The sequence below is a fragment of the Drosophila elegans genome, unplaced genomic scaffold (assembly GCF_018152505.1).
Source record: "Drosophila elegans isolate 14027-0461.03 unplaced genomic scaffold, ASM1815250v1 contig_3, whole genome shotgun sequence".
NCBI lineage: Eukaryota > Metazoa > Arthropoda > Insecta > Diptera > Drosophilidae > Drosophila > Drosophila elegans.
This window is the reverse complement of record NW_024545677.1, coordinates 207386-229470: the sequence shown is the minus strand read 5'-3', so window position 1 is coordinate 229470 and position 22085 is coordinate 207386. Positions and strand designations below refer to the sequence as shown.

Sequence of the window (22085 nt, the reverse complement as noted above, 5' to 3'; positions counted from 1 at the left end):
TTTAGCACTCTCCTCTCCATAACACCAAATAATTCGATCTACTGAAACATTTAGCAAATCATTCTTTTTGTTTATTAGATTTTCGAGAAAGGTTGTTTTTCCAGATCCTGAAGGGCCACAAATTAACATTGTGAAGGGATGTATAAATTGAGTGAACATTTTTATTTTCATAAAAATTATCCTTGAATTACAATATGTGTTTATTTAGATTTTTCCTGATCACGTTTTTTAGCGCAGTTCTTTTCGAAATGAGAATCAGATCCACAATAATTACAATACATGAGTTGAGTATAACCCTTTTTGCGGGGGTCATTCCCAAACAGACCCTTGAAGGAATCCATTGATAAAGACAGCCTCTTAGTTCAGTGATAATTTTATTACTGATGGTTAAACATATATGTTAGCATTACAATATACTTCATAGTTGGAATGTTCTAAGATTACAAAAGCTTAAACAGATTATTTAATGAACATCGAAGTGGTAACTTTTTCTTGTGAATTTTACAATTGGTGAAAAAATTAGGTAGTTGAGTTAAGCTTTTTCCAATATCAATATCAACAATTGTAGTTGATAAATACTTAGATAGAAAATGTTTTTTAATTTCACCACGGACAATAACTGAACTATACTTATTTAGGGGAGTGAGTATTTCTTCTAAACAGGTATATGGTACATCTCCAGCTGACCAATCCAATCCATTAATATTCTGTCGATTTAAGTGTTGTTGTTTAATTGTTTCATTATCCAATTCCTTTATATTAAATGGTGGTTGGAAATGAAAAAAATTAGGAATCACTGTTCCGGCTTGCATGAATGCAAGTTCCTTTACAAAAATTTGTTTGTTGTTTCCGAGTAAATATTGGAAATCAACTATTACGCTTGAACTTCGATCTACGGTGTTCATGGTGGGATGAGATTTTTTAATCAACTGAGTGTAGAACTGTCTGAACACTTCCCTTTATATAGCGGTCGGATTGATTCAAACTAACAGTTTTAAAATAGAGCTCAACCACTATGGACATGTGTCAAGTTAAAAGCAATAAAAAACCCCGAAAGAATCAGGATCATGAAGTCATTTTCGGGTTCGAGTACTATGTTGTACAAAATTTAAAGTTGAAATGCGGGCTGTCAACATCACGAAAATTCGTACCAATGATCTGGATGCAACAAAGTAAAAATAATTTCGTTGGATTTGAAAAAGATCAATGGATGCAACTTCTTACATACAAGGAGTATATTCAACTAAAACTTGATCAATACGATTTCTTAATGCCCGATACAATTATTGATCACCCAATCATGTCTACTATTAAATGTAACTTTAGATTTCGGAAATCTGATAAGCAGTATGTTATAGTAATAAACCAGTACGGTAACAAAATTGAATTTGATAGTGAGTCCTGGAGATCCTTACTGAGATTAGGTATATTTTTTACAACATTTTTATGTTGGAATTCAATATTAAGTCAACAAGTTATATATCTTTATTATAATCACATTATTCCAAAGTGTGTTTCATTACAAAAGTATGATGTTCAATTATCTGATTTGGAGGGATCTTACGATAAAAATGTTAAAATAGATTTAACACGATTGTGTTTTGAAATTTCAAAAAAGATGCGTAAAGAAATAAAAAACGATGTTCTTGTATATAAGCAATCACTAATATCTAAACGTTCATCATCACCTAATAAAAAATAAAGAAATGAGTAAACAGCAAGTTGTTAATGAAATTCATAAACAAGTTCGAAAAAACTTTACCCGTCGTAAATTTGTACAAAAAGGGATAAATGATACCTGGCAAATTGATTTAGTTGAAATGATTCCTTTTAGTAAAGAAAATGGTGGATATAAGTATTTACTTACTGTTATTGATACGTTCTCAAAATACGCTTATGCCATCGCAGTTAAATCAAAGTCTGCACAGGATGTAGTTGAAGCAATGAAAACTATATTCAAAACAGCTAAAACTACGCCAAAAAATATTCAATCAGATCAAGGAAAAGAATTTTTTTAATTCTACATTTGAAAATTTGATGAAACAAAAACAAATAAATCATTATCATACCTACACACATTTAAAGGCTTCTATATGTGAACGATTTAATAGAACATTAAAAAATAAAATGTGGAAAATGTTTAGTATGCAGGGAAAATATATATGGATACACAAAATCAAAGATCTTGTGTATGAATATAATAATTCATACCACAGAACAATAAAAATGAATCCTGTGGATGTATGCCCTAAAAATGAAGAATTCATATTAAAATCAGTTTATAATATGCCCAAGATATTTCCACAACACAAATTTTCAGTGGGGGATTACGTTCGAATAAGTAAATATAAGGGTGTATTTATGAAAGGATACGAACCCAATTTTACGGCTGAGGTATTCAAAATAATAAAAGTAAAGGCAACTTATCCTGTAACATATGACTTGGAGGATTATAAGAGTGAACCTATTAATGGATCATTTTATGAACCGGAACTTCAACGAGTAAAAGACCCTAATGCATTTTTAGTAGAGAAAATTTTAAAGAAACGAAAGAATCAACTTAAAGTTAAGTGGTTTGGTTTTGATGAAAGCCACGCTTCATGGATCGATAAACAAAATCTGCTGAAATAATAAGATGGAATAGAAACACATACACAAAATTATTTCTTTTAAATAATAATTTATTTATTTATTTATATTTATATATATATATATACATATATATATATTACAAATTTACAATGTATACATTAATATATTTTAAATACATTTTGATTAATCTTAATTCTCATCTAAAATATTTCTAATTTTAAAATGACCGTAAGCTAGCGTATGTATATTATCGGATAATATAAATCTTTTATCATCCTTATAATTAAGACTTATTTTGTTAACAATCTCAGTATAAAGGTTATGAGATCGACTTCTAATAACTCGTTGTTCACCATAAAAAGTTTTCTTTTGTTTAATACATTCTATATAATTAGTATGTGATAATTTATTTACAACCGATTTTTGAACTCCCTTTATCTTTTTAATACAATCATAAGGACTTTGATCTGAATTTTGATTAGGTTCCTTTACAACTAAGAGCGAGTAGGCTTTAGCCTTTAACCCTGCGAAAGACTTCATTATTTGACCTGCATTTTCATCCTTCATTAAACCCAATTCTTTATTATTAACTTGAGGTATATTATAGATGTTATTTTGTTTAAAGTTTGAAGTATCAAACCGATTTAGATTTTCTTTGATTAATTTATAAAAATCTTCTTGCGTTGACAATATAAAGGAATCAGTATCCATATAAATAACTTTTGATGAAGGACACTTAATCGATAGAAAATTGTAGAAATAATCATACATTAACCATTTAGAAAGTTCTAAAACACTTGAACCAATATATATGGGTTTATCATAACGTATGCGAGATTTTGTGGCTTCTATTGCAGCTAAATTGGGTCCAAAAAGTGCTACACTATGAAAATTGTGACTAGCTATTCGTTGTCTAAATCCAGGAGAGTTCTGTTTTGAATGGTAATGGGAAACTAGAGCTATATCTCGTCTCTTTTCAACGTTTTCCATAGTTTTTCCGTATATAGCATTATTCATTAATTTATAGAATTTTTTTTCAAATTCATTTTTAGCTAATTTTCTATGTTTTGTATTTAAATATATATAGGGTTTTAACCAACAAGATTGTCTAAATTTTAGTATTCTGTGAATTTTTTTATTTTAAGTCCATGTTGAATACAAAGTTGCAGATATTTTAAATGAATAATATAATTTTCTTTATTACATAAGTCTGCAATTAATTTTGATATTTTGGAGTCTGGAGGTATTTTACTTTCAGGACAAAAAGGCAGCGAATTATGAGCATCATGAATTTCAGTAGGGTATTCAAGGTCTACTTCTAACATAAATCCGTAATCCCCTTCTGTTGATATATTTTTAATATCGAATTGATTAATTTCCAGATTATTCAAAAATTTAAATTCTGATATAGGAAGAGGTTGACTCATAGCCCAGCCATATAAATTATTAGCATCTATGTAAGCTTAAAAGTTAACAGGTTTGTTACTATCAAAATCTTTCATGTACTTATTATTAGCACACGAAATTCTTTGGGTGCATTGAGTCAATCCCCCTCGTATAGATCTTTTAATAAAATTGTACATATCAGGATTGCTTATTAAAGTTAATTCGGTTCGCGTGAACTTTAACATAGCATCCCAGGAAATTGATGGAGCTGTTACATAATTAACTGGGTCAAGCTTATATATTTGTAGGCATATTATTCTAAAATTCTCAAAAACATCTGCTAAAATCATAACATCACTTTCTAAATACAATTTTAAATAATCCCTAATACTCTTACAATTAAAGGTTGACCAAACCTTTTGAGCAAATTGGTAAGCCTCAAAAGAACAAGGTTGGTATGTTAGGGAATTATAGAAATATTCAATTGGCGGGAGATTTTTTTCTTCCATTTTTTCAAAACTATCTAAAAAGTCATATGGGAATACCCCTTTTTGTCTCATTTGATTAAATTTCTCCCCTTGAAATTTAGTTTTTAAAAGTTTAAAATTAGATTCATCCATGTAGCTAGCTAGTTTTTCTAGACTAGAATTTAAAAACCTGTTGGAATCTATGAATTGAATTTTGTAATAATCTTTTTCATCAAATCTAATAGTTTGGGTCAAAGCAATATATAATTCCTTATTACAAGGAATCGGTTTTAAATTATTTCCTAATTCCTTAATAAATAAATGAATGTCATACCTAGAAAGGTTATGAAAAACTACTGGGAAAAACGCTTCAGTTAACTTATAATCTACTTTACAATTTTTATGGATATAGCCTATATGGCTACCAGAGAATTGATCATAAAACATTTCTGCGTTATCCCGTATCGGTAACTCACAGGCACAGCAAATATCGTTGTCGACGGAGATCGGTTCGCATTCATCTTGGAGCCTTGTTTGGGTGGTCCAATATTTGTGGTATAAGCCCTTGGTAGTATCCTTGAGTGCTTGACAAAACTTTTTAATGCAATCATCTCCTTTAAAAGAAAATATATTTATTAATATTAAATCACTTTAGATTGTAATATTGTTTTTACCTTCATAGGTCCATTGTCTATTAAGACTTGGGTTATATTTATGTACCACAAAAAATGATACAGCGCAAGCAATATGCTCTTGAGATGTCGTTGTAGATGAAATTGATGGATCGTTTTGGGTTGTGTGAACTTTTTTTAATACCGCTTCAATGTCTGCATATATAACTACCGGTGGTGATAGTTTTTTATAAAAATTTTTAAATTTTGTTATGGTATTCGGCTTTGGATATTCCGCAGCCACTTTACCGCATTCCTTGGTATCATGTGTAGAATTTGTTGACGTTATAAACTGTAAACAGTTTTCACAAAAATAGGCAGGGGTTCTAGATTTTGAATGCTGTGAGTAGCATAGTGTTCTCATACAGGTTATATAAGCATAATGCATCAAATTGTTGTTTGAAATTGTCAGCAAATTGATATGGGATGGTCTCCCCTTAAAATCAGTTCTTACTACTGGTCCAACAATTTGTGTTCCTTTAGAATCGTGTTCGTATACGTTAACACTAAAGTTGGGGTTCAATTTCTCAAATTTTTTTATCCCCTTTTTCGTAATAGGAAACTCTATTCCTGAAAAATTAAGTTCCACTTGTTTGTACTTTATTTTTTCTTGTGAAATGTTAACATTTATATATTTTATGGGGAGTTGTAATTGTTCTCTAGCAAACCTCCGTTGTCTGGGGTTAGAAAATGTTTCCAAAGAATGACTTTTATAAGCTATAGAAGCTAGTATACTCCACTTAAAACAATAATTATCATTGTTTTTAACATTAATTAAAGCGTTCTTAGCCTTAATAGTAGGAGGTGCTGAAATATATCCTCTTACAGGAATGTGCTCCAGTTTTATTATTGTAATATCAAAATATTTAAATGCTTTTATTGCCCATCCAGAATCTCTTTCCTGGAACTCACTACTAGCATTTGATAAATAATCGATACCTTCATCAATTCTAGTAGGTAAGTTATCAACATCATACACAGATATGTAGGCCGTTCCAAAATGTTTAAAGGTTTCAATACACTCTCCCTCCTCTGTGTATTTTACATATAGTCCATATACTTGTAAACTGAATTTTATTGATATGTATTCCTCTAGCCATCTAGTAAGAATTTGTTTAATATTATTTTGACATTGATTATAGAATTCTTTTATATCAATAAAATTGGATGTGCTGGTTGATTGAACCCTATAGGATTTGATTGGGAATTCTGTATCTGAAGCCAGATGAATTATTTCAACATCTGTTACTCTTCTAGCAATTGCATTCTTATGCTTTTCCGATTTTAAATGTTTGATTTTTCCGGTTTGGGGATATCTTTCTCCACATAGATCGCAGATAATTTCGATTTGAGATTTAATCCTTTTTGGATTACTCTCAAGAGCGGAATTTTCATCATTTCTACTTCGCTTAATTCCAGCACTCGAAGTAGATGGTAGCTGGTCAATAATATCATATTCGTTGATATCTATCTTTTTTGTATTTTTGGCCCGGGCTTGCATTAGCGCATTGAAAGCATTTTTTGGTCCTAGACACATTTTATAATGATCACTAAATTTTTCACAATCTACATCAATTGAACATAAATCACAACTAATCTTATTTTTTGGTGCAATAGCATTTCGAGGTTTTGAGCACTCCTCGTAATGAACTTCGAACTCCGACAGATTAATTTTGTTATTACAAATATCGCACTGCACTGAAGCCATTGCTTAATATTTTTTGTTTAAACTTTTTTATTAAGCACACAAAAATTAAAAACGAAAATAGAGTTTTAAACAGAACGCAGTAAACCGACGATGTCTATTCGTTCCTTAGATCCAAAGAACTAACTTTTACCTGGTTGATATAATTGAACGAAGACTCTTTTTTAACTATCTCTGTTTGGAGAATAGGGTAGGGGAGACTCGTATATATTCGATAAACATATGGGATTGTGGGTGCGTGTTTGCTTGTGTGTGTGAGGGTGGAAAATTTCTAGAAGTACATGGTTCTCAAACAACTGTGATGGCGACTGAATAGTTGTGTGTATGTAGATGCACCATAGAGTATATGGTGGTGGAGATCTTGTCGAGATCTCATACTATTAATTAAATGGGTTTACAATCAGTAGTTCCATGAATTAATACAACTACAGCTTTAAGTAGCTACAACTAATGCATTCGGCCTTTAATTTTATTGGGGTTGAAAAGGGATTCAGTAATGCCATAGGTTTCACCGAAATGTTCAGTGTGCATGGTTCTGTATCCCAAGATTTCGGTCACCAAAAACACAGGTACTTTTCCCTATACCTAAAAAATAGCCTTTGTATACACATAGATAGGATAAACCTAAAAAATAGCCTTTGTATACACATAGATAGGATAACGGAATTTCTGATTTTAACTAGAAACTATCCTGACGGCTGAGAGGCAGAGAAAGAGAGAAAGTCTCTCTTAGAAACATTTGACTAGCTCAACTAGATACTAAATTATTTTATAACATGTATATTAATAATTTCAAGTCAGAGCGCCTTAAATTAAAAGACCGTAATTATATATTATATTTATTAATAATATATTATAATAATATTATTCTTAAACAATTTAAACTGTCTAAATAAAAATTTAAAATATATATTATTCATAAAAATTAACTGACGATTTTAAATTTTTATCATATTCTTACATAGTTAAAATTATTAAGAAAAATGTTGTTTGTTATTTATCATATTTTTAAATCAACTCCAGCGCTCAACCGGTACAAATACAGCGCCTGCGCTATCGGATTAAATGTTATGTAATGTAAAACAAAAATTCTAGGCTGTTACTTAACATATTTTAAAATCAGATCCTGATCTCAACAGAATCAAAAACAGTTTCAGCGGTTAACCTGTTCAAACGACTATTTTACATTCCAGAATTTTACATTAGTTCACTATTTCGCCGCCAGGGGGCGACAATGAGAGTAAGGATATATGTAATCACAGTTTTCAAAGGGATCCTGTCAAATTGAATCTCATATAGTCAAGACACAACCCAAAATTAATGACTCTTAGATGACGCTTTACGAGCTAAGCCGCGCATACTGAGACATAGATGGCGCTTTGGCCGTTTGGCGGGTTGCATATATCCTTACTCTCATTGTCGCCCCCTGGCGGCGAAATAGTGAACTAATGTAAAATTCTGGAATGTAAAATAGTCGTTTGAACAGGTTAACCGCTGAAACTGTTTTTGATTCTGTTGAGATCAGGATCTGATTTTAAAATATGTTAAGTAACAGCCTAGAATTTTTGTTTTACATTACATAACATTTAATCCGATAGCGCAGGCGCTGTATTTGTACCGGTTGAGCGCTGGAGTTGATTTAAAAATATGATAAATAACAAACAACATTTTTTCTTAATAATTTTAACTATGTAAGAATATGATAAAAATTTAAAATCGTCAGTTAATTTTTATGAATAATATATATTTTAAATTTTTATTTAGACAGTTTAAATTGTTTAAGAATAATATTATTATAATATATTATTAATAAATATAATATATAATTACGGTCTTTTAATTTAAGGCGCTCTGACTTGAAATTATTAATATACATGTTATAAAATAATTTAGTATCTAGTTGAGCTAGTCAAATGTTTCTAAGAGAGACTTTCTCTCTTCTCTGCCTCTCAGCCGTCAGGATAGTTTCTAGTTAAAATCAGAAATTCCGTTATCCTATCTATGTGTATACAAAGGCTATTTTTTAGGTTTATCCTATCTATGTGTATACAAAGGCTATTTTTTAGGTATAGGGAAAAGTACCTGTGTTTTTGGTGACCGAAATCTTGGGATACAGAACCATGCACACTGAACATTTCGGTGAAACCTATGGCATTACTGAATCCCTTTTCAACCCCAATAAAATTAAAGGCCGAATGCATTAGTTGTAGCTACTGTTGTTATTTCAAATTTGCATAAATTTTCACGATAAAATATGTTCTTCTAATGAAGTGGAGAATAATATATATCATCTAGAAAATCCAATCAATCTTTATAGATTAAATCTTTTAATAAGTTGTTCATACATCTTTGAAAGGTGGCGGGGCGTCTTCAAATCCAAATGGCATTCGTGTAATGACCGTGTTTTGTTGAAAATGCTGTTTTAGCTATTGACTCTTGTTCCATTTGGATTTGATGAAATTCTTTGGCTAAAATCGATGGTAGTGAAATATTGGCATTTGTCCAATAACTCATCCATTCTGGGTATCGGAAATTTGTCATTGATAGTGATCTCATTTAAATTTCTGTAATCTACTACTTATCTATACTTCATCTTGCCTGATGTATCGCTCTTTTTTGGAACTATCCAAATGGGTTAGCAATAGGGAGATTTTGATTTACGAATTATTCGCTGTTCAATCATTTAATTTATTTGCTTATTAACTTCATCAAAGGTTTGTGGCTATTTGTATGACGTCCTATATACTGGGTCTTCATGTTTTGTTTGTATTGAATGTTTAATAGTACTTGTAAATGTCTAATTTTTACTTTCTTTGTACTGTATGTCATTATATTCAAACAAAACTTTCTTTAAACTTTCTCTTTCTTCTTTGTTCAGATGTTTTAGTCTGTATTCATTGCATTTTTTTAATTCATTATTAATGTGTAACGCGTGCAAACAGGCAACGAGCCGATATTGGCCGGAAAAGAGATAGCATAGCAAACAGACAGACAGATAGAGATAGCACTTCTCACATCACACGCCCCAAGATGCAAATGGGGGTGTTATCAACCCAACCTACCATGGCCAATACACTTCCAATAAAATACTGCATCAGGCCCCTTTTAATAACAGATTCTACGAAGGCTCTCGGGTTAGCTTGGAGTTTAAAATATTTTTGTTTACTCAGATATTATAATAATTGTTTATTTACTAAATACAAGAGGAAAAGATATGAACTTCATTTAAATTTAAAAATGTTGTACACAGTTATTGCTTAAAACTAGCATGTATAATAATTTATAAAACTTAAAATTTTCTTTGCTTCATATATCGTGCGATTTCAATTACAGTAAACAAAAGGTTATTAAAAATATATTTAAATTGAAAATTACAGATTTACTCTTTAACCTCACTGTTTTTTTTTTTGTTTGTTTTATAAGAAATATTATCGTTAGCATTCAGACATTTTATTTCGTATTTAGTTACTTTTCTATTTCAAGGTTTTTTTATTGCGATAAATTTACACTCGATCAATTAATTGCGTAATACAATTTCGGATAACTCTCAAGACCTTTAAATTTGCCGAAGGGTATTACATTGTTCAAACTTGGCTCACCTGAGATATCCCACTGATGAAAGCGCTTCAATATGTTGGTGGTGTTGCTGAAAATTTGTAAACAAATGCAAGCCAAAAAAGTTCGGCAATTATAACCATATCGGCCCATACGTCTGCACATCTTTAACGTGACCTAAATTTGCATACACATCTCTTGAATTTTACATGTCTTTACTCTTTGCTTATATTCGCTTCTTTTTAATCTATTTATAACTAACGATACAAGCTTTCGAACTTCTTGTTCTCTTCTTATGCTAAACTAATTCTCGTTTTATGTTCACATTTCGTTTAACATTTTAACATTTAATTTTATTTATATTTTTATTGATTTTACTTAGTAGAACTTAGCCTTATCTGATAAGATTTTCATGTCTTCACTAGGTTTTATGTTGTTATTTGGCGTGTACATATTTTTGATCAGCATCACAAGGAGAGTCGATCTAGCCATGTCCGTCTGTCCATCCGTCTGCCCGTCCGCCTGTCCGTCCGTTTCTACGCAAACTAGTCCCTCAGTTTTAAAGCTATCTGCATGAAACTTTCCCAAAAGTTGTCTCTCTATTGCAGGTAGTATATAAGTCGGAACGAGCCGGATCGGACGACTATAGCATATAGCTCCCATAGGAACAATCGGAAAAATAAATGAACAAAAACTATAAATTTGCTGTTTTTAATTTTTTTTAGTTTTTCGATATTTAGTAATGGTTAAATATTTCAGAATTATGGTTTAAATTTCATTAAAATCGGACGACTATAACATATAGCTCCCATAAGAACAATCGGAAAAATAAATGAAAAAAATGATAACTCTGCTGTTTTTAAATATTTTTTTAGTTCTTCGACATATAGTAATGGTTAAATATTTCAGAATTACGGTTTAAATTCAATCAGCCCAGTGCACAGTTCCGTCAGAGGCCAAAAATCAAAAAATTTTATGACATATTTTTTAAGCAAAATGTATCAAAATTGTCTCTTAAAAGTCCAAACTTCTCTTTGGCATACCGGATTTTACTAGAAATCTAACGGTACTTTCTAAAAATAGATTTGCAATCGTGAACACGTGTTCATTTTGGCAACGCAGCTGCGCTTTGGAAGTTATTTCTCTCTTTCAATTCGCCCTTTAAAGTGATCAGACGTACGCTGCAGTGCTCCGATTTGAATAATTTAACATGAATTATGAAATTGAAGGTATTTACTTTAAATTGAGATATTAATAATTAACTTTCCTGAAAAAGTTTTTTCGTAAAACTAATTTCATCGAATAACCCTTTTTTGTGTATTTTTTTAAAGTATATTTTATGTTTAGTTAGACTTTTAGTTATGTTCCAAGAAAACCCAGAACTTGGTTTGTATGTTTTTGTGATCGTCTTATTTTAGGTTACTAAATATTTTAAAATTAGCTGCCGAAATTTGCCGATGTGTGTTTTCTACTAATATTACTAAAGCAGTTAAAGGTGAGTCTTTGCTTATTGTGCTGTTGCGCTTTTGCGCTGTTGCTTTGTCTTCGTCTTTAGTGGTTTGTGTTTTTGCAAAAATATTAATTTGTAAATTATTATTTAAATTTTGATTTTGGATTTTGATAGGTGCATCGCAAAAATGTGTTTTTCCACGTCTGCATATTTTTAATATGTGGTGCACAGGTAATGGAACCAACGCCGAAAAAATGAGGAAATTGATTTCCGATGTGCAAGCGGATATTGAAAACAACGGCTACATTATTCCAGAGTTGAGCGAAATATCCAATAAAATTGAGAACCTCTGCAAAACAATTGTAACTTTTTGGAAAAATTACAAACGGACAAAATCTGCAGTTATTAAATATCAATCTGGATGGCTTAATACAAAAGAATCAATTTCAATAAAACGCCCCTATTGCAAATCAAATCAAATAGAGGAAAGTGCTCATCGGGGCCGTCCTAAACTTGAATTTGAGGAGGCTTCAGAGAGAACAAAGCGACGACGTGTAGGTCAGCTCATTAAAATAGATGAATCCGCTGTTTCTTCTCTACGTAATGATGATCGAAATCAAAATTTCCTGCCGGCAGATCCCATGGAAGTTATTTCGCTTTTAATGGAGACCTCCATGACGAAGCACCAATATTTGCTGATAAGAAACTTTGTAAATACCAAAATATCCTTTGAATTTTTTCCCAGTTACCAAAGAATACTAAGTCTCAAAAAAATAAGATACCCTGATGGTATTTATATAGACGAATCTCGTGCGGAAGTCGAACTACAAAGCTTACTAGACAATACGGCATCTAGTATAATAGAGCTTCAAAACAACATCATTGAAACTATGCCTGAAAATATAGTTACGAATTTAACTTTAATTGGAAAATGGGGCTTCGATGGAAGTACAGGCCATAGCGAGTATAAGCAAAAGTTTTCAAACGGTGATTTGGACGACAGAAGCTTATTTGTAACATCCTATGTACCTCTCCAACTGGTTACTCAAATAGATAACACAATAATTTGGAAAAACCCCCGGCCATCATCGACTCGTTACTGTCGACCACATTCAGGAGGAATTTCGCGAAAAAATGGGAATACTAGTGGACAAACCTAGAGATGGAGGTAGAGGATCTTCAAACGACGGAAATATCGCAAGGAAATTCTTTTGTAATGCAGATTTGAGCTCCGAAATAACAGGAATCGATGCATCTTTGATTCACAGATGTGCAACATTATTGCAAGCCATGGCATCGGGATTCAAAATTAATGTGGAGAAATTTGAAAATTACGCGCTGGATACAGCCAAATATCTTATAGCTGCATATCCATGGTACTATTTACCGGCTACCGTCCATAAGGTCTTAATTCATGGTTCAGCTGTAATAGAGTATGCATTAGTGTCGATAGGAGAGCTTTCAGAGGAAGCAGCAGAGTCCAATAACAAGGAACTAAAAAAATGTAGACTTCAACACAGTCGGAAAGTATCTCGTACTTTAACAAACACAGATGTCATGAACTATTTATTATTGCGTTCAGATCCATTTTTAACAGGACAGAGACAACTTCCTAAAAAAGATAGGTCGAGTTTGCTTACATCTGTCTACGAATTACTTGACGATGCTTTATAATTTTTGTTTCATTTATATTTTGTTTGTTGATTTTTATTTTAGTTTTTTAAGAATATGTATAACTACGAAAAATATCTTCCATACCAAAATCGTAATAAATTAGATTAAACAAATATGTTTTTATAATTCGGTATCGATTGTTCCTATGGGAGCTATAGGATATAGCCGATCGATAAGTCCGATTTTTGTTGCTATATGTTTAGACAAATTTGCTAAATTATTGTTATAAATTTCAGCACGTTATGACCATTATTAGTATTTTTGGCCGCTCTTCCATACAAGCGGATCCACTGTGCAGTGGCGGATCTAGGCTTGCTGGCGCCCGGGGCAAAGCGAAAAATTCCACCTCCTCTCTATTTGCTGTACGAACAACATTAGGAGTATTTTAAGTGTAAATAGGTTATTAATTATTAAAAGCTTATATGTTTGAAGAATTGTATTTCACATCGATTCTTTTGTCAGTTACAACGGAAAAAACATTATTATTTGTGTTTTGCAAGACAAAAAAATATTACTTTTACTTTTACCTCTTCGAAATCGATACGCCCATTTCTTCACACAGTTTTTTAGCTTTCAATATGACTGTGTCGCAAAGACTAACTCTCCACTCTTTTATGTGGTTTGACAATGTCTCAAGTAATTCTGTCGCTTCGTAAATGGTGATCCCTTTGGTTTGGAACATTTTCTGCATTCTGTCAATAGAAGGGAGGATCTCTGCCCATAAGAGGAGCAGTATGTAAACAAACGCGCTCATAACCTAACACGTATAATGCTCGCACTCTCTCTCTCTCTAGGTAAGAAAGTTTATTATGACGTTTCGAGCGTCCCTTTTCCTTTTGATCACATCATAAAACACTTACACTTTTATTCTATAGGGAGCGTTACATGCGCAGCGCCGCGTTACATGTCTCGAAACATATATTGCTAGTCGGACTCGATTTAGCGCCTCTTAGATTTGGAGCCCGGGGCGCTTGCTCATATGTTGTTTATATGTTTCCTTTCTTGTTTCATTTACTTTTATATATGCATATGACTTGTGTTTACTTTTAAATTCGCATTTTGCTTTGCGTTTACTTTTGGGCACTATTTAGTTTTAGACACTTCACTATGGGAAATACTGGGATTTATTTGCTGTAGCCCATAGCTGTTGATTAGCAGAGCGCAGACGGATTTAGTCACACTTCTTGGCTATGCATTTTAATTATTTCGACACACGTATGATACCAAAAAAATGCACTGTAAACTATTGCGTATGCTGCTGGCGCTGGTTATGTTGAGTTCCTGATGGGGTTTCCTTCTCCTCGTTGAACCGGGGTTTAGACAAAGACGTTGACTAGCTGAACTGCCTTTTTGGGACAGAAATGACTGATGATATGATCGCCGCTTCTGGCTCCGCGGCGGAGGTACTCGGCGACGAAAGGGCATGTAAGAATGTCGTCCCCTATGACAAATAAAACGCCTGAATGATGGCTTAAGATTGCCATTTACAGGTGGCGCAACTAAACATTCGATATGTGGTTCTCAAATCCAATATAAATGGCAAAATGAAATGGTTGATCCTTTAATAAGGGCGAATCAAGGCATTCTAATGCGGTCTTATCCTCTTCAATATCTTTTTTAACTGCTGGTGGACTAAGACATTTTACTTCGGCCTTGTCCTTCTCCATATCATTTTCACCACATTTTATGTAAAGTAATGTGTCTCCTAACGTCACTGTTTCTTCTTTATAGTTTATTTTCGCTTTACTTTCTTTCAAATAATCTCTACCTATTAAAATGCCATAATTCTCAGAAAATTTATCCAATGTTATACTTTTATTTAATTTCATTGATCCATTTATTGTGAATACTTTTAATTTCTCATCCTGTTCTTCATTATTTCCAAAATATATATAAATTATACCCTTGCAGAGGGTATTATTATTTCAGTCAGAAGTTTGCAACGCAGTGAAGGAGACGTTTCCGACCCTATAAAGTATATATATTATTGATCGGCATCATTAGTAGAGTCGATCTAGCCATGTCCGTCTGTCCGTTCGTCTGTCCGTCCGTTTGTACGCAAACTAGTCTCTCAGTTTTAAAGCTATCTGCATGAAACATTCCCAAAAGTTGTCTTTCTATTGCAGGTAGTATATAACGATCCGGATCGGACGACTGTATAATAGAGTCGTTCATTATTAGTTCTTGGACATATAGTAATGGTTAAATACTTCAGAACTACGATTTAAATTTCATCAAAATCGGACGAATATAGCATATAACTCCCATAGGAACAATCGAAAAAATAAACAAAAAAAAATTATAACTTTGTTGTTTTTTAAATTTTTTTTTAGTTCTTGGAGATATAGTTATGGTTAAAAATTTCAGAATTACGGATTAAATTTCATCAAAATCGGACGACTATAGCATATAGCTCCCATAGGAACAATCATAAAAATAAATACAAAAAAATTATAACTTTTGTTTTTTTTTTAAATTTTTTTTTTTAGTTTTTTGAAATATAGTAATGGGTAAATATTTCAGAATTACGGTTTAAATTTTATCAAAATCGGACGACTATAGCATATAGCTCCTATAGGATCAATCGTATAGCTGCCATAGGAACTATCGTATAATTAAGCTGCAAATCATCATAACTTCAATGTTTTAAACATACACGCAAATCATTATTTAAACGTTTTAAAGAGTATTTAGTTTTTGAAATAGCTGCAAGGGTATATAAACTTCGGCTTGCTTTCTTTCTTGTTTGTCATTAAATTGATAGATGACCCTGTATCTATCATAGCTCTAAGAAGTTTTCCTTTAATCATTACTCTGACCTATGGGCAACACTTTCTGAATACGAGGCAATTTCTGTGCACTGTCATTCTCTCGTTGTCTCTTAACAGGTATATTCGGAGAATTATTGAACGTTGATGCCTGGAAATTTAAGGGGTTTTGGGCACTACCTTGATCTAGGTTTCTCCTATACTCATGAGAATTTTCCTGATTTTGAGGGGAAATTTGATTTCTGTTTGGTGAACTTTGAGGATTTGTTGAATTTGAATTATTATTATTTCTTCGATAATTATTATTGTTGTTTCTTGGATAGCTATAAGAATGTGAATTATTCCTCTGATAATAATAATTTTGATGTGTATTTCCCGAATTCCTTCGACTATCATTGCGCCTGGGTTTATAATTATCAAAAGGCCTGCATCCCAATGACCTAGGAACATTGCTGCAAGTGTTGTTATATCTTTTTTTTGAAGTTTCCTTTCGATACAATACCTAATTGTTTTCTTTAAAGAACTTGTGTGAATTAACTTATCTGTTGAATCTGATTCAAATTCTAACTTATTGTGTACATTTGATGATCTGGTTTTTAGTTCATTTACGAACTTACTGACGCTTCCTTGATAAGGGGTGTCACGAACGTGCTGTATGATGTCCTCGTGTCCTGTGATGCTTGAAAGCTTTTATTAAGGCCACTTTTGCTGTTCCCCATGTAATGGATTTTTCCTCTTCGATGACTGCTTGCGCGGAATCATTGATGGTCCTCTCAATAGCTCCATAGATGATGTGGATTTGACCAACATATTGAGTAGAGTAAAGTTGCAGTAAATACATATATGTATAAAAGATTCCCAAAAGTTGTCTTTCTCTTTCAGGTTGTATTTAAGTCGGAACGAGCCGGATCGGACTACTATAGCATATAGCTTCCATAGAAACGATCGGAAAACAAGAAAGGAAGCAAACTTCGGAAAGCCGAAGCTCATATACCCTTGCAGCTATAGCAAAAACTAAATATTTTTGAAAATATTAAAATTATGATTGACTTGCGTGTACATTTGCATTGAAGCTATTTGAAGCTTATTTTATAGTTCCTATGGCAGCTATATGATATCGTTTTCCGATTTTAATAAAATTAAAAGCGTAATTCTGAACTGTCAAATTATTAATTAACCATAAAGAATTTCTAAAAAAAAATACAAAATAAAAAAGTTAAATTTTTAAAAACTTTTTTTAAATATTTTTATTGCTTTAAGTTACAGTCGTCCGATTTTCAATTGTTCCTATGGAAGCTATATGCTATAGTCGTCCGATCCGGCTCGATCCGACTTATATACTACCAGCAATAGAAAGACAACTTTTGGGAAAGATTCATGCAGATAGTTTTAAAACTGAGAGACTATTTTGCGTAGAAACGGACGGACAGACGGACATGGCTCTCCTAGTTATGCTGATCAAGAATATATATACTGTATAGGGTCGGAGATGTCTCCTTCACTGCGTTGCAAACTTCTGACTGAAATTCTACCCTCTGCAAAGGTATAAAAAAGGCAAACGGTTTGTGCCCACACAAATTGTCACCGATACCAAAAAGCAAACGCGAGAACACCAAAGTCGATAAGGAGTCCACTATCAACTGATGCACAGACAATTATCATTGAGCGTTTTGCCGAGCAGAGTAAATTGATCTGGACCAATTTGCAGGGCTCGAAGCTAGGCGGAATGCAGAAAATGCGTGTGATTTGCAAGGAATTCCCTTAGTCGCTGGTAAAAGGCTGAGGTCCATTTTCAGCACAATGTGCCTCTCACCTTATTTAACAGAACCTTCAAGGGTTAGAAACATTTTCCGGGTGTGAAAGACATAGAGCAAAAATACGGCCGCTGTTGTAATTGTAAAGATGGAATCGGTACATGAGAAAATGCATTTGGTTTGGGCAGCTGGCGCTTACTGAAAGCAGGCAAAACAACTACTAAGTCTGCAAACGCTTGGGATATATTCAAATGCTGCAGTTTATGTAAATGAACAGTTTTCCAAAGAATGCTTGCTATTTTTAAAGAGACAATGCGAATGAAAACAGAGGTTGCTGCTGTTTTTACACGCCGGGGGACTGTATATGGGAGAAGCAGTGGAGACGGTGGCGGAATCGCTGCGTCGAAAGCTTTGAAGATCTTTCAACTCTATTAACACCCACTGGTTCTCTTAATTTATCAACAATTTATGAAAATGCATTGATATGAGGAGATAAAAGCTTTCGTACTGATAATAATTAATGTTTATGTAGAATCTTATTAGTAAGACTTATATACGTGTGAGTGTATGTGTTAAATATGTGGCAATACCGCCAAAGTCTTTGGTAATAATGCTGTTAGGTGTTATGTATAGTAGTATAAGAATTAAATTTGTCAAGTCAAAATAACTATGCAATGATACGAATTCTTTGAAACTACAAGCATGGTCAGCGATTTTCCATTTCAATGCTCAGAGTCATTAACGTAAAATGGATGAATGTCCCGGATACACACTTTATAGATCAGACCGCGAGGGCCATGCTGGAGGGGTAGCAATTTATAAAACTCTTAAATAAAATGTAAAGTTGTTAGTCAGCATGCATCCAATTGAATACATTTTCATAGAAATTTTAAACGTTAAGAATAATCGAAATTAAATATTAGTTATTAAATACTTAATTATTATTAATTAGAGACCGAACAGACAAAGAGAATAGAAGAATATTATTGAAGTATTTTCTAGAGTTTTCCTAAATTATTCTTAAACAGCAACATGCTTAATAATTTAATCTTCATGGTGACTTGGAGTTTCTGGGGGTAAACAGTTTGCTTGATGTATACTTGCTTTTCGATAAGATTTCTGACCGCACTGAGCAAACCTACAGATATAGAGAATACAAAAATGCTGATTGCAACCTCTGTGATGGGGATGATATATATGTCACCTGACAACAGTAGATACAAAACTCGGACTTCTTAACTTCAATATTGACTATTTATATATTTTGTAGGTAACTGTCAAAGAAAAGACCGTGAAAATTCATTGAAATAATGGTTTAACAATAATATTAAACAAGCCATTTTAAGTAGAGACAAAGCATACTCCAAAGACTGAAAACTTGCACAGAATTTTTAAAAACGAAAGAACAACAGTGAATAGGCTTATCAACAGCGCTAATCGTGAATTTTTATGGACAAGTCTGGAACGAAAAAATTTGGGGATTGGCAATATAAAATCTGTGATAAAAGATGGTATGCTAGGAAGTTCTTGAATATAAATGTACCTTATCCCGACTATAGTATGTGTGTGCCAACAGAGACCATCGATAGTGAAAATAATTGCTTAAATTTTGTTTTTAAGCCAGTGCGCTTCCGCTGCCACTTCTTATACATATATCAGAAGCTGTGCTTGCAACAAAAACATTCATGGTGGACGAATGCTGTTCTAACCGGTGTAGAACAACTTCGGAGTCAGACCAAAAGAAATTACGCTCCACTGCGAAATCCAAATTATCTCTTGCCAAAGTTTTGCCAACAAATGTGCGGCGCATAGCTTCAGCCTTGGAATTGTTTTAATTTTTAACGCAACTCTTGATTTCGTACACCGAGAAAAAAAAAACCGTTCTCAGCAGTCTCGATTTCAGTATTTCCGTGCTCAATAGTGAGCCAAGAACGGATTTATTGAAATCAAGAAGACATTTTCTTAGATCGAGACTGCTTTTTTACTGAAATCGAGACTGTTGAGAACGGTTTTTTTGTTCAATAAAAATACCAAATCCCAAAAACAATTTTTTTTTTGTTTCTCTTTTATTTTTTTTTTTACATATATATTCGAAATTATAAATCTAAATATCATTTAATCTTATAGTTTTGTTTATCAATTTTTAAGACATAAGTATGAAGTGGAGGTGTGAAAAAATTGGAGAGCTCGTCCAACAAATTTGTAAAGCTGTTTACTTGAAGGTTGATTTTATTGTTTTTCATTTAAGATTAAGATTAATGAGAATGCCTCTTTGCTTTTCAGTCAGTATTTTACATGCTAGAAGTTCTTTTCCAGCAGCCGTTCCACTTAAAATTGAATTCAAGCTCTATGAAAAATTTGTAATTATAATTAATATTAGACTCAGGTTATTGGTTATCAATTATACTGAATAAATACATAATTATTACATCTTAAAGACTCATACCTTGTTAAGAGTGTATTTGAATTAAGGCGCATTAGACGGCAACGGAGATAAAAGTGCTGTCGGTGCCTTTTGTGGCGATGGCTTTAGAGACGATGGTTGCGAAGATATTCCTTGAGTAAACTATAAAAATAAACAAAGAGTTACCAAGAAATTTGGAAAGAGAGATAATAATGTATTACCTTTGTTTTCCTCCAAGCGAACAGCTTTTCGCGGAAGAGTACTCAAATTCCGATTGGCGGAATCGCCTCCTTAATTTCCTCCGCGGTGATATATTCCAGACAGTCGAAATGTACACCGGCGCCTAGAAAAAAATAATTAAACAGTATAACAATTTTTATACTCAAATTTCAAAACTAACTTGTCTAAAAAAATATTGTTTAAAAAATTTGAAGCGTGGCTCTGCTACAAAAAGTATTTATTTAAATTTATTTATTTAAATTTAACACGAGTTGTAAAATATCAATTTACTGCAAGTCGTGCTGCTGCAGTCCATGTTTCCTTTCGATTCTTATTCTCTTACGTCTTGCAAATGCTCGCATACTTTCTCGTTTGTATGTATGTACGCCTGTTGTGCGAGCATTTGCAAGACGTAAAAGAATAAGGATTAAAGGAAACAAAAAACACATACAGTGGCGACTAAAGTCTACATATGACCCCTTTTTTTGGAGTTTAGCCAGCTCTGTAGAGTTTCCAATAAAATTAATGATGCAGTCTTGTTTTAAATTTAATTATAAGACGAAAACCAAAATATCGTCTTTATTTAACAATAACTTTCGAAGTTATTAACCAAAGACTGAAAAAAGGCACTGACAAACAAACGTTTTGTTAGACAGCTGTTTCTGGTATTCCTTTTAGCTTATAACTAACGGTAAAGTACATACATGGACTGCAGCAGCGTGATTTGCAGTAAATTGATATTTTAAAACTCGTGGTAAATCATTCGTTCTACTAAAGCACGTGTTAAATAGTAAATTTAAGCATTCGAAACACGTTTATTTTGTTCACAAATAAATTAATACAATCACACTTGCTTAAATTAAACGAAAATTATTATATAAAATATTTTTTATACATATATGGAAATAATAATAGTTATATACTTAGTTTTCATTTTATAAAATATTTATTACTTACCTTGCAAGTATCGCTGTGCCTCCAACAAATCAAACGAGACCAATAAGTCGAACAACCGGTCATCTATTGTCTCCGTCTCCATGCTTCCACTTTTCAACACTCAATCAATAAAAACAAAACTACCCCGTTTCGCGGCCGAAAATTTTAAAGGGAAATGACAAAGTATACTTCGGTAACTTTCCGAACAATTTGAGAGAGAACTTCTCTCCCAATTTTTATCTCTTTCAATTTATTTTACGTTTTAGACTAATTTCTTCTCGAGTTTAAGATCTTTTATTTTCGAGTTCAAGATCTTTTCTTCTCGATTAGCGAAATCGAGAACAAAAAGAAGAATTTCTCCTCGATTTTAAGAACGATTCTTCTCGATAAAGAGAGAAGTAAAAATACTGAAATAGAGAAGATTTGCTCTAGGTTTTTTTGTTCTCAAATTTTCTCGGTGTAGTGATGAGCCCGACTGAAATTACGTCGGTTGTAACTACATGC

The 22085-nt window shown here is 32.5% G+C and overlaps 1 long non-coding RNA gene across 1 annotated transcript; it reads right to left on the bottom strand.

Moving 5' to 3' along the window:
- Positions 1–20094: 20094 nt before the first annotated feature.
- Positions 20095–21785, bottom strand: LOC108137798. The gene is made up of 4 exons (XR_001774062.2): positions 21603–21785; positions 20648–20769; positions 20469–20588; positions 20095–20369 (listed from the first exon to the last, which is right to left on the bottom strand). It is a non-coding gene; the product is annotated as an uncharacterized LOC108137798 (long non-coding RNA).
- Between the last annotated feature and the right edge of the window lie 300 nt (positions 21786–22085).